General features: G+C 48.5%; 1 protein-coding gene across 1 annotated transcript in view; it reads right to left on the bottom strand.

The window, feature by feature from the left end:
* The window catches only part of HRH1 (histamine receptor H1), a 108,865-nt gene extending 96,099 nt beyond the window's left edge, over nt 1-12,766 (bottom strand). Inside the window, exon 1 of the mRNA XM_032149728.2 lies at nt 12,721-12,766. The gene's annotated coding sequence lies outside the window, so the exon portion shown is untranslated. The remainder of the gene's footprint in view (nt 1-12,720) is intronic.
* Between the last annotated feature and the right edge of the window lie 1,427 nt (nt 12,767-14,193).

Below are 14,193 nucleotides of genomic sequence, written 5' to 3'. Positions count from 1 at the left end.
ATCCTCTCTTGACTCGAACATTGCCCATCCCACCCTACGTAGAAGGACCCCTTCCATTCTTCCACACGCTCTTCGCTCATCTTCACCACTGCATTTCACCTGACACCTTGGTTCCTGTCCTGCATGTCCCTCTGCTGGAATGGAAGCCCTAGGAAGGCAGGTTCTCCCGCCTTGTTCATCCTTGTATCTCAGCACCCAGAACAATCCCTGACACCTATTGGGCAGACAAAATATTAACTGTTGATAAATATTTGTCAAGTGAATGGGGAAGGCCTGGCAGGCCCCAAGCCTCCCTCTCAGGAGAGCCGAGCACATGATGTCATGACTACCCATGAGCACTTGCCCAAACACAATCATTCACAGGCTATTTCCAGGGCGCCTACGGCAACATTTCCAGCCAAGTGGATACCGGCTGACTGAACTAAACAAATTCCCTCTTAGGAGGTTGAATGTGAAACATACAGGGAGGTACCAATTGATTGGGCTCAGGTGCAGAAATCAAAAACCATGAGGCTGCACAAACCATGAACTACAGATGTCACAGGCCTGGAGAAGCCAGGGGACAGCAGATGTCACAGGCCTGGAGAATGCAGAGGACAGCAGATGTCACAGGCCTGGAGAATGCAGAGGATAGCAGATGTCACAGGCCTGGAGAATGCAGAGGATAGCAGATGTCACGGGCCTGGAGAATCCAGGGGACAGCAGATGTCATGGGCCTGGAGAATCCAGGGGACAGCAGATGTCACGGGCCTGGAGAAGCCAGGGGACAGTAGATGTCACGGGGCTGGAGAATGCAGGGGGCAGCAGATGTCATGGGCCTGGAGAAGCCGGAAAGTACAATGTAGGCCTCACCAGGGCAGGAATGCTTGTCTGCTCTGTTCTGCAGGAATCCCGTGTGCCTCGAGGAGCATGTCATACACCGGAAGTGCTCAATAGATGTTGTTGAATGAATGGTGGAGTGGAGAATAGAGGAGAGTTATTTGGTATGTGCATGGACCGGGGAACTTGGGAAGAGCATTTCTCCCCTTCTTGTCTTTCTTTTTCAGCGCTTCATGGGGTAATAATTCACATATTTTAGCACTCACTCATGTTGTTATGTGTATTTTATCACAATTAAAAAATACCCCAGAATTCACTTGTTTTAAGGCTACAACTCAATGGGGCCATGGGGTTTGTGTGGGCTGAGAAGGTGGGAGCATATGTGGGCAGTGATGAGGATGCACAAGATGTGTCTGGGGAAGGGCTGGTTGCCCAGTGTGGAGGGGCCAGGGTGCAGAGAGCCTATGGGTCCTGCTTAGGGCCAAGATGCAGATCACCATAGTCCTGACGTCACAGGGTTGTTTAGGGGAGCAAATGAAGCAACAAATACAAAGTTCTCAGCACAAAGCCCAATACACAGGAGACGCTCAATATACACCATTATTCCCTTACTCCGTGTTAGGCAATGCCGAGAAAACTCAGGAGGGCAATATTACAAACTAACAAGCACAGAAGCTGAGATCAGCTCCAAATTGCAATGTTTTCAAAGTAACATTTAGTGCACAGATAGACACACAGCTCTGTGTCTGGGATCAAAGGAAGTAAAATGCATTCATCAGAAAAATGCTTGATTCCAGAGAGAGGTTTCTCCTAGTGACCAATGCAGAGAAAGCCCTCTGTATTCAGAACTGGCACAGTGAGATCACCGTAACGATTCTTGGCACTGATGGGGCAACCCGGCCCAATGTCAGTTCCAAACCTTGAATGTTCAAATCCCTGAAACTTCCTCAAAGTTTGTGCTTCAATCTACAGAGCTAATTGCTCATTTGCTTTTTCTTCCCTTCTTGCATGTGTGTGTGTGTTTTCCCTGTAACAGAGGAAAAAAAATCCCCTAAATCTCTAGGTACTGGGGAGCACTCAATATCAGAAACTCAAGGATTAGTTTTGGGACTTATTCCTGTTATCCAGCCTGGAACTCAGGAAAAAGGATATATGCCCAGTACCTAGAAATAGGCACTTTTGATATTTATAGGTGGAGGGAATTAATAGATGATTGCAATGTGAGATACCAAGCAAAGAATGAGGATTACAGAGTGCTGGGCTATTGCCCCAAATGTTCCAGGCAGCTAGCATCACACCTTGAGGGGCTTTGCAGCACAGTGTAAAGGAGTCAAGGATCTCCATTTCAACCTTGCTACTTATGAGCTGTGTGAGCTTATGCGAGTCACTTAGCCTCTGAGACTCTCTTAGCACTGTGCTTTCTCATATGAGAATGTCACATCCTGCTTTGTTGTTACTGGCCTAGCAGCTGTCTTCTTCACTCTGTCTCCTATAAGGGCAGCAGCTGTGTCTGTCCCAGCATCCCCACCGCACAGCAGGCACACGATCACCATGAACAGACTCCAACTCCTGTTTTACCTTCCTGCACCTTGCTGCTGGGACCCTTCCCTGCTGAGTGTGGCAAGCAGTTCAAGTTCATTCAGTTCAGCACCAAGAAATTCAGTGAGAACTTTTTCTTTGGCGGGTCACTGCTCAAAATGCCTGCGTCTGCATCTGACCCAGGAGTGAACTGCACTGCTGTTTCTGTTTCCAGCTTGATTCAAGGACTCAATAAAGGAAGTAGGGTTGACAGAATGGGTTCCATTGAATTGGAGAAGCTATAAATTTTCTATTCCTGCAAGAACTGGAGTAACTTCTATTAATATCCAGTTATCAGAATGCACAACACCATCTACATCTGTAGCCCTACGTGGCAGAGAAAAAGTAGGCATGGAGGAGGAAATAGCTTATCTTTGTGTGCGAGATTTTTAGAAAAACAAAACAAAACAAACCAAAAAAACACCATCAATTTCCATCTCTCGAGGAGTTTCCAAGCTGGTGGTAGAAACAAGTAAACCAGGTATTTATTTTACATCCTGATGAGTGCACGGTGTCATGGAAGCATCTAAACCAGCCTGGGGGATAAAGATTTAAATGAAAGAAGCAACACTGTCCCTCAATCCATCCCTTCGTTCTTCACGCCCACCCCATCACAGCTCCTTTCCCTTCTTTACATAGAACATTCCTTTGGCCCCTACCCACCCTGAGCATCTTAATTACTTCCTTTTAACCTCCCTGTCGCTCTCTAAGGCATGGCCAGCCCGGGCTGTGTGCTTTTTCTGGAGCATCCCTCTCTACCTCTATGCCTTGGCTCAGGCCATCCCCTATACCTGGCTGTTCTCCCTCCATGTCTTTACTCATTGATCCCTTATGTTTCAAAGTCCTGCTCACTCATTCATTCATTCATTCATTCATTCAACAAGTATCTCCAGAGAGTGCACTATGTTCCTTGCACGTCGATGGGTACCAGGGATATGGTGGGAAATCAGTTACAGCCTATGTCCCCAAGCTGCTCACAGCCACGGGGGGACTGATGGTGACAATAAGGACATATATGGAAGATGTGAGTCTGGGGGTGTTGTAAGGCCAGAGAAGGATCCTAATCCAGCCTTAGGGGTGGGGGGGTGTTCAGGGAAGACTTCCTGGAAGAGAATACCTCTGAGTCCTGAAGAATGAGGTGAAAAGAGGGAGAGGTGTATATAAATACATGAGAACACATATAATCATAGGCATCGATATGACCTATGATTATATGTGTTCACATGTACTTTTATGCTAATGTAATAACTAGTGTTTATTGGATGCTACTAGGGGCAGCACTGGACTAGCACACTTGACATATTAACCTTATAGGAGTGAGGCCTCACAACCTTATAGGGGAGAGGACTATTATCATTCCCATTTCACAGATGAGGAAGCTGAGGCACAGAGAAATTCAGAACTTGCTCCTGGTCATACAGTGACTAAGTGGTAGAGCTCGGGTTCAAACTCATTGCAGCCTCCAAGCCCATGTTTTGACCATTATGCTCTGCCTTCTGAGGCTGGCCAGGTCATTCTGCCACTTGCTCTTGTCCAATGCATTTATCAGGGACATCTTTCCAGATGGTACAATTCGGGTTTCCTTCTATTTAATGGCTGCAGAGGATGTCACTGGATTTTGAGCAGGAAAGTAAAATGGTCAGATCTGTCCCTGGGAAAGGGACCTTTGGGGATAGGAGGGGGCTGCCTGGAGATAGAGAAGCCTGTGTTGGGTGTGCAGAAGGAGGAGGAAGCCTACGTTGAGGCTGGGATGGGGAGATGCACAGTGGGGAGGAGCTCGGGAAACACGCGGTGCAGCGGGATGCAGCAGTGACCACCTCTAAGGTGATCAGAGCGGCAAGAAGGCAGTGGGGGAGGCTGTGTCAGGATCTCCTTCCCAACTAGACCTCTTCCAGGTCTGCACATTTTAATTCCCCCTAAGCATGCTACAGCTAGCACTTCCAATTAAGAGCAAGTGAGCAGCAGCTTCAGCTCCACTAAGATGTGCAGATGTGGTGGTGCCTGTGGAATTCTTAATTCTTTGAATAATCTTTGCCTAGGAGGGTCACATCTATTTTACAAAAAAAAAAAAAAAATGAAACAAAACCCAAGAATAACCACAAATTACCCAAGACACTGCTTTAACCCTGCCTCCTAGTAACAGCTCATTCAGCCTCACCACACACAGCCACCTGTCCAGTCCTAAGCATGGACTCCACACCAGTCTCAATCTGTTTCTCTCCTTGGCCACTGCCAGTCCAAGCGGCTGTCCTCTCCCATCTGGATGACAGCAATAGCCTCATTACTGGTCTCCCCAGTTATACTCTAGCAGAAGTTACTCCATGTCTCTAGCCTCAGTTGTCTCACCTATAAAATGGGCATATGAATGTGCATCTCGTAGAGCTGTTGAGGACTGGGTGACATCACAAATGGAAAGCCCTGGAGTGCTTTCTCAACAGATAGTAGTTCTTTTCATCAGTCATCAGGACAGGAGGGTCAGAAAGGTCAGGGACTCTATTTCTCCCATACCTTGCTAGTCCAGATAATAGCAGGTGCTAGGGACCTCTGGATCGCCCCAACCCCCTTGCCTGCACTCCCCCACCAAGGAGAGGAAAATGCTTCCTGCCCATTCCTCATATATCCTGCCACTCAATGGGAGCATCATCACCTTATAACCCAGGTCTCTCCCCAGCTCCTCATTGGCTCTCCTGGTTCCCTGCATGGTGACCGTATCTATGAGTGAATCTGAGAGATGAAATAGCTAAGTATAACTCAGCCCCTTCTTTTGGGAGCCAGCAGGCCTGCAGGGAGCATGCCTCCTTTCCACTCTCTCCCAGGAAGGACAGGGAGGGGCCACCTCCTGCAGAGCCCAGCACTGCCTGTACCTGAGTGGGCAACTCAGCCCATCCTGGCCTTCAGCATTTGCGAGCCCACACGCTCCACTGTCACTCTGATTAGTAATAACCATGACATTTTGTTCTCCAGCTGCCTTGTCTTGCCTTTTGTCTTCATTCTCGATTGGTACAGAGCTCAGGCTGGGCAGAGGAGTGCTATTTATCGGCCCTTCCCACCGCCCCCTACAGGAGAGACCAGTGGGAGAAAACTCCATTTTGAGTTCCTGGCTTGTTAATGGAGGTTTTCAAGGCTTGGTGAAACCCGCTGCTGTGAGAATCAATCAATAAACAACTGAAAAATACTTATTGAGCTCCTGATACAACAGGGAAAATAACTTATCCTTGCCCAGTGTTTCTTACCACTTTCAAGATGCCTGGAAAGCCGTTCCGTTCAAAGGTTTGTGAGTGCCATGAAGTGCCAGGTGCTCTGATATGAATGCAGACCCTACCAGAGGCCCATGTTAGGCTCATCAGGGTGGCCCCGCCACTCAAGCAGTCAGACGCCAAGGACAGAGGAAAGAAAACCAGGCTTCCCATATGAGCCTGGGATCAACAATCACATCCACAGACTCTCCAGACCACAGGTGTGGGCTGGCGGTGGAATTGTGCCTCACCTGGGCCGAGGGCAAGGGGCAGCAGGATGTACTTATTTAACGATGATTAGTGATTCTCTCCAGGAACAAAGAAAAGCTAGCAAGTAAATAAAAGGAACACTCTTGAAAGAGCAAACCAAGTGAAAATTGCCTGGAAAAGTTTGAAAGAAATGAAAAAAGAAGGGAAAGCAGATACCTTTGCTAGCTATTAAACTACAACCTATACAAACAATCATCAAACCAGCATGGCACAGATCTCCGGTCCTCCTCCTGTGCTCTGTACCCCTGAACCACATCAAAGGCTCTCTTGCTGTCCACCCACTTCCGATTGGGTTTGGCCACAGGCAGGGCAGGAGGAGAATGACATTGAGTGTTTATTCCCTTCTCTTGCTCCCCCAAACTTGGAGGCAGAAACAACCCTCCTCTTCCCATTGATACTCTAGGGTACTGCACTATCCCATGTTAGTTCCCCAGACCAAAAAGTCTATACAAGGTAACAGGCTCTTTATCAAAACCTTTCTCAATCACCCAGTTGGGATGTACCTTCTGTTTTTTGCCATGGCCCTGTCTGATAGTCAGCTATTAGAATCAGCAGACGGTTCAACAGATCAGAACAGACAGTTCAGAAAGAGATCTACTGTCAATGACTGGGTTTCCAGGTTACATGCCCTGAGGCCTAAGATACAGAACTGTGCAAATGGTGTTCCCTGGAGTTGAGTGTGATTTGGTGGCTCTGCCTCCAAAAATATATTGTAATTTAGTGCTGCTGCAGGTGACGTAGGGAAGAAAGGTGGGGAAGAAAGGAAGAAAGATTTAATAAACAGGAAGGGGAACAGGATGAGGACCATTGGTTAAGTATGTGAGAAGGAAAATTAATTTAGACTTTTATCTTTCTTCAAAACCCAAATAGGTTAGAGAGCGATAATTTAGTCTAAAATATGAAACCATTAAACTAACGACAATGAGAAACCTTGTTTTCCTATCTGAATAATTGGAATAATAGTAACTACCTCATAGCATTGTTATGGGAGTTAAGAGAGATGATTCAAGTTAGGACAGTGCCTGGAACTTTATTAAAGAGAGGACTAAGGCAAGATTCCAGCTGAGAAACTTGCTCAAATCTAGTTATCCTGGGGGTAGGGAAAAGGTGAATTGGCAGAAAGGGGCATGGTCCTTAGGTCATAATATAGAGATTCCACAAAAACTGATAACATGACAGAGAAGGAGAACCTGGCCTAAAAACTGGCATAGGAATGGTCAATGGAATCTGATTGTCCCTCAATCTGTGGCCACCAGGGAATAACAATATACAGGTACACTGTCTGCAGCAGCTTCAATTTTAGAGGCAGATGGAGACTTCAGCAGATATTAAGGTTTCACCCTAGGCTGAGTCCCCTTCATGTGGATGTCTGGTTAGAAGAACTCTCATCCAGAGTCCAAGGCTGGGCTCTCCCCATGGTACTCAGGACAGACAGGTTCACAGTCTCTGTTTACTTCCACCAGAGGCAGGCTGAGCCTCTGATTGGTAGCGAGTTCCTCCTTCAAAACTGGCTTTCCTCCCTACCCTCCATGTTAGCATCCATCCCACTGGGGGCCTCACTGGTGAGTTTCATTGAACACTCAAGGAAGAACAATGCCCATCTTGTGCAATCTCTTCCAGAGAACAGAAAAGTGGGACTCTTGCCCACATCATTTTGGGAGGCCAGCATAACCTTGATAACAAAGCCTGAAAAGTAAGCATGAGAAAGGAAATCACCAGTGAATAGCACTCATGAACTCATGATTTTAAAATCCTAAACAAAAGGGTTTGTAAATATAAGCTGGAAATAAAGATGCTACAGGATGACTCAAATTGGGTTTATTCCAGAAATGCAAAAGTCGATGACATGCATCATGTTAATGGATTGAAAAAGAAAAATCATGTGACCATCTGGGCAGATGCAGAACAAGCATCTGTTAAAACTCTATTTCCATTTATAACTAAAAATAAAAGAAACACTCAGCAAACTGGGAATAGAAAGGAACTTCTTTAATCTGATAGAGAGTATCTACCAAAAACCTAGAGTAAACATGATACCTCATTATCAAATGTGGGCAGCTCTTCCATAAGAGCTGCAAAAGGCAAGATGTCCACTGTCTTTTTGTTTTGTTTTTTTTTTTGAGGCAGAGTCTCACTCTGCCACTCAGGCTGGAGTGCAGAGGTGCAATCTCGGCTCACTGCAACCTCTGCCTCCCAGGTTCAAGCGATTCTCCTGCCTCAGCCTCCCAAGTAGCTGGGAGTACAGGCACGCACCACCATGCCTGGCTAATTTTTGTAGTTTTAGTGGAGATAAGGTTTTGCCATGTTGGCCAGGCTGGTCTCAAACTCCCGACCTCAGGTGATCCACCCAGCTCGGCCTCCCAAAGTGCTGGGATTACGGGTGTGAGTCACCGTGCCCGGCCATTCTTCAATTCATTATTGTACTAAGGTCTTAGAAGGGTAGTAAGGCAAGAATAAAAAGGAAAGAATACAAGGATTAGAAAGGAAGAAACAAAACTGTTATTTGTTCCTCTTACAGTTGTATATGGTGTTTTCAAAAGAATCTACAAATACATTTTTTTGAATTAGTAAGAGAGTTTAACAAGATTTCTGGATACAAAATCAATATGCAAAAGGCAAGCATATTTCTCCAACAAGTAACCAACAGAACATGAATTTATCAAAAATGTATACTAGCATACAAATTATCAAATAATAGAAATATATATAACAAAAGATATAAAAAAACACAAAAGGAAAATTAGGAAACCATGCCATGAGATGTTAAAGATGTTAAAAATATCCTAAATAAGTAGAGAGATTCCATGTTCATGGAAGACTAAATACTACATCTTCCACCCTCTAGAGGGCAATGGAAAGCTCAGTGTAACAGCTGCTATTTAGAAATCAGAGCAACCTGGATTTATATTCCAATTTCTGCTGCTTCTAAACTCTGTAACTTATTTCACCAACCCCTCTGAACCTGTTTCTTCTCTTATAAAACATGGATAACAATTTCTGCCTACTTTTTAGAAGTCAATGGATAAGAAAGCACTTTTCAGAGTGCTGTATAAATACAGGAGATTCTTACAACTAGTATTTTTGTCCCTTGTTGGTCCAAGGGTGGGAAAAAAGTTAAATGTCCCAGACTAAGCCAACTTGCTTGCCTATGCCCATCTATTTATCATCAAGGGCATTACTGAATGTTTATTCTGTTCATAACATTTCTTCATTCAGACCTCACAGCAACCTGTAAGGTGGGTGCTATATTAGCCCCATTTTACAGATGAGAAAGCTGAGGCCCAATTAAGCATTTTGTCATTCACAGATTCATCCATTCCGTAGACATTCACGAATACCTTCTACGTGCTAGGAGCTGTGAATGTCCTGGTGAATAAAACAAATGTGCTCCCTGCTCTATTAGAGCTGACATTACGGTTGGAAAGACAGCCAGAAATCACACCTCAACGAATACACTGGCAGAACTAAGATTCAAACTCAGGTCTGTTGGACATTGGAGTCTGTGCTTTTAGGTACTCCCTGGGGGCAGCTTCCTCAACCTCTTCTGCTCATTCCTCTGTTGGGATGTGATTGTTTCTAACATGGATTCTGCTGGCAACAGCAAGTTTCAATGGCCCTTGCCATCCAAGCTGTTGCACAAATCGAGAGCTGTCAGCTTCGATCCTGGCCCATGTGATCCCCCTGCATTATCACTGGAGAATTACAGCAGGGAGGATGAATGCATAAAAGAGGCAAGGCATCCTGGTCCCCCCTCCGACAGCATCAGCAGCATTGTTCCCGAAGACTATGCATCTGAGTCCTCTACAACCATTAATGGCAGAAGTGAGTCACTTATAAATGAGATATGGGAGCTTTATTATAATTACATCCCGAGATTCAGAAATGCTCAGCGTCACTGTGAAAGGGAGGGCGGCAGGTGACTGGGGCTTGAATGATCCTCTGCCAGGTACATCTTTCAGATAAAACATCTTGGATCAGGGGCAATTATAGCTAATTCCCGGCCTGAATGCTAATGAGAATTACTTACAATTGCATGTAATTCTTTGCAATTTATACCATCTGCTTTTTTCCTTCTTTTCCCCACATTTCCATCCTGACATTAATCCTGAGAAACAGATACTGGCAAATAGAATGAATGGCCATTTTGCAGATAAGGAAGCCGATGCCCAAGGTCTCTCGGTTCTAAGGGCAAGAGCTGGGGTTCCAACCCTAAGCTTTCTGTCCCTCTAGAAAACATCTGATTGAAAACTGTCCCAAATCCATGCTCGTCAGAACAAAGCCAGAGCACAAAGTTCAAGCTGCACTGTGTAGCAGCAATATCATCCACACTAGTGACACTCGTGGCAATGGCCAGCGTTTGCTGAGTGTCTAGCAGAGTATCAGAAGTTTATACAGGTCCACACTGAGACTTCAAGTTTCTGGCTACTTAAAGCTTGAGACTGCAGTAAGACTTTGGGGCACACACTATATCTAACCAGACCTACTCTCACTTTACAGATGAGAAAACAAGAGGCCTGCAGAGGCTGGGCAATTTGCAGGTGGCAGAGAAAGGATACAGAGCCGGGACTGTTTGACCTTAATAGCAACAACAATAACAATGGACTCTTAACACTTTTAGGTATTACATGGCACCACTGAAGTGCTTTATGCACATGAACACACCTTATTCTCTTACCAACCCAGTGAGGAACGTGTCAGGAATACCCCCATTCTAAAAATGGGGAAACCAAGGGACGGAGACATGTAGCAACTTGACCAAGGCCACAAAACTCATAAGCAACCGTGCTGAGATCTGAACCCACACAGGTGAGCTCCAGAATCCCACACTTTTGATGTCTTTGCTATGTGTTTTCTCTGCTAAGGAAAAGCCAGGCACTCCTTCATTGTGAAGAGGAAAGTGCCAACACAGAATTCTGAGAGAGTCGAAGAGGAGGAGGCTCATGTATAAGTCCCTCCTCCCTTGGACACTCAGCTGAGGGTCAGGAAGGACCACTCCCAGCCCAGCATTGGCCAAACCACTCTGGGGTGCAGGGTCTCTTGGCAGGCTGCTCCGGCCTCCACCCAGCCCTGAAATCATGGACAGGCAGCACCTGTCCATCTCCTGCCTCCACGGGATTCTCTGTCACATTTGAAAACGAAAACAATGCCAGGCATCCCCTGCCCTTCTCCATAGATTCTCCCCACCCCAGGAGAAATGCCTGAATCACACTCGGGGATTTACATGGGGTTGTCCGGGATTCCTGTGAGCGCGGACCTGCTGCCTGGCTTTCCTCTATTCATCCTTTGCTGCTGCCAGACACAAGCACAGAAGGAGCTAAGGTCCCATCTGCCACCTCAGTTTCATTCATAATCTAGAGGGAGTCAGGCAACACGGGTGTTCAAACCCCAATTCTGCCATGGACCAGCTAGGCAATCTCAAGCAAATTACTTAACCTCTCTGAGCCCCAGTAGACTATCTGTTCAATAATAGTACTTACCTTCCAAGAATGCTGTGATGGGATAATGCATAATGATGCTCTCATGTGTCCACCCTCCCTCTCTCCCAGTCTCTACTGGTTTCTGGCTGCCTCCAAGACTCTTCCTATAAGACCCTCAATTCCCCTCTCCTTCATGCTCCAGGGACACACTCCGTCTGTGCTCCTGTCACAGGTTTCTGGCCCCGCAATCATGAAATGAGTTATTCAGGCACCTTCCAGCCTGAAAACCTTGTTCACCAGGACTCCCAGCCTGCCTCGTCCTGTCTGCTCCAGGCTGAGGCGGGAGCCCTCTGCCGGAGGACAGCCACTCTGCCTGGAACATCTCTGCACTACCAGCTGCCAGGCAAGCGGACACCTCAGAGGGATCAGGGAATTAGGAAGGAAAAGGTGGGATCTTCATGGAGGACTGGGGGCTGGGGGTGGGGTAACAGAGCGGGAGACGTGACTTCCTTGAGGAGCTGCTGTACTCCAGCTCCTGCTCCTGGCTTCCTGGGCTCCTTCGAGAAAAACTGAGAGCAACTTCTAGAATCTGATCTCTGAAAGAGCAGCCCCGATGCTTTTCTGTCACCAGAATCCACTCCCTGGCCATAATATCCACTCATGTTCCCAAAGCATCCTCCTCTCTCGGTACAACGAGTAGGAGGTGATCCGCCTCTTGCTCCACACCCCCAGCTGCAGCCAAACTGCAGGGGAAGGGCGGGTGGTGGTCCGGACACTTCCCACCCCCGACTCCAGGTGACGCCGAGCCTGGCTGGGGCTTACCTCAGTGTATTCAAGTCATTTGGATCAGGATGACTCCGAGCAAAACCCTGACTCTCTCCCCTTAACCAGCTGGTGCTCCTGGGCACAACTTTCCCTTCCCGAGCCTCAGTTTCCTCCTCTGTAAAATGAGTATAACAATATTGCAACAGATAATGGATGCCCACAGCCTGGCACAGAGAACGCACTCAACCAATGGGCTGGCACTACGGTTAGCAGCAAACTCAGACCCTGGTGAGGCTCAAAGAAAACGAGGCTCCCCCTCTGAGCGCCCGAGCCCAAAGACAGACGCTCAGGGAGCGCACTCTGCCCAAGCCCGCGGCAGCTAAAGGTGTCTGCGCGTCGAGTGCTGCGGCCACACTGTGGAGCGAGGAGCGGTGCCACCGAGCGAGCCGCGCTCCGCCACCCGCCCCAGGCCACCCGCGTCGCGAGAGTACCCAAGCGCGCCCATCTCAAGCCGCCAGCTCCGGGGTTCCCGGCCGCCCTGCAGGGATGCCCGGAACCCAGCCTGGCCAGCGCGCAGCCTCGCCCCGCCGCGGCGGCCCCGCTCCCGCCCAAGCCGGCGCCCCGCTGCGACTCACCGGCGCCGGCTCCGGGGAAAGTTTGGTGGCGCGGTGTCCGCGGCGGCCAGGCTGCTGGGTGTGCTGCGGGGGCGGCGGCGGGGGCGCCGGGGAGCGCTCGGGGAGGCGGGGCGCCGGAGGAGGAGCCGCTACGAGGGGCCCACCCGCGAGCAGCGGGGAAGGCGGGGACCCGGGCCCTGCGGGCTGGCAGCGCCCCCGCACCGGGTTCCACGCGCTCAGGGCCGCCCCCGCGGAGAGAGGGGGCGCGAGGGGCGCGCCTCTCGCTCGGTCACCCTCTCCCAGCTCGCGCCCCGGGTTTGGAGCTGCTCCCGCTGGGTACCCGAGCTCGGGCTCTGCGAGGCGGACTGCTCCTTGGGTTTGGAAAGGGGTGGCAGAAGGGTCAGAACCTTGGTGAGACAACTCCACCCCCACCCACGCACCTGCGGGCACACAAAACGACAGACAGAGATAAATCAAGACAAAGAGGCACAGATGGAAATAGAGATGAAACGATGTTTGGCAGAGTCAATCACAGATAGATTGAAAAAGACAAATAGTGATACCTGCGCCCCTCATTCCTGCTAGGGGCGCCAAAATCGAACAAGGCAAAGTCAGACAGAGGTGGAACAAGACTGACAGATAGGGACTCTACCCCTAGAGGTTTCGGGGAACTAAAGAGACCCCAGGGTCTACAATCTCACACCTCTCTTCTGTTTCTCACTAGCCTGTCCTGATGAATGAGCCCACATTTCAAAATAGGATGTGTTTTAATTAGCATCCTGTGCCACCCCAAGCAGCAAGGGGAGGGGTAGGGTGGGGGTGAGACCCCTCTGCAGATCCCCGGGAACCTCTGTCCCTGGCTCTGGGAGCTTGACGATTCTTCCTGGCTGCCTTCATTTCCAGAGCTGGGAGAGAGAGGTCGAATTTTTTCTCCCTTCTCAGTGCCGGGAAAACTCCATTTGAACCTTTGAACAGTTATGGTTTCAGATTTTACCCCAGCACTTTTGAAGGGACCACCCAAGCTCACAGGGAGAGGAGGGTGTTTGAGAAGGTGGGACATGGTGGGTTGGGGTGTGGGGGTGGGGGTCAGCGGGGTATTTTAGCCTCCTTCCAGTAGGAGCAGTCCCACCAGCCCTGGTTGTGGACCACGCAGAGCTGGGTCTGAGGCTCAGCTTCACAAGCTGTATATGGTAGGTCCGTGATCCTTTTTCCTGGCCTCAGGGCCCATGTCAGTAACACAGGGGTTCATAAAGACAGGGGCCATTGTGCCAGATGCTCTTCTAAGTACTACAGGTGCTTACTCATTTAATCCTCACAACAATAATAGGTCCTAGTAGGTAGGAACTATTATTATCCTTATTTTACAGATGAGAAAATGAAGGCACAGAGAGATTGAGTAACTTGCACAAGGTCACATGTAGGAGAACTGAGCATCCACCCTACGCAGCCTGGCCCCAAGGTCCAAGGTCCTGTTATAACTTCATCTCCGTGGGG

Source organism: Hylobates moloch, unplaced genomic scaffold (genome assembly GCF_009828535.3).
Source record: "Hylobates moloch isolate HMO894 unplaced genomic scaffold, HMol_V3 SCAFFOLD_4, whole genome shotgun sequence".
Lineage (NCBI taxonomy): Eukaryota > Metazoa > Chordata > Mammalia > Primates > Hylobatidae > Hylobates > Hylobates moloch.
Note: the sequence above shows the minus strand (reverse complement) of the source record. Positions and strands in the feature narration are given on the sequence as shown.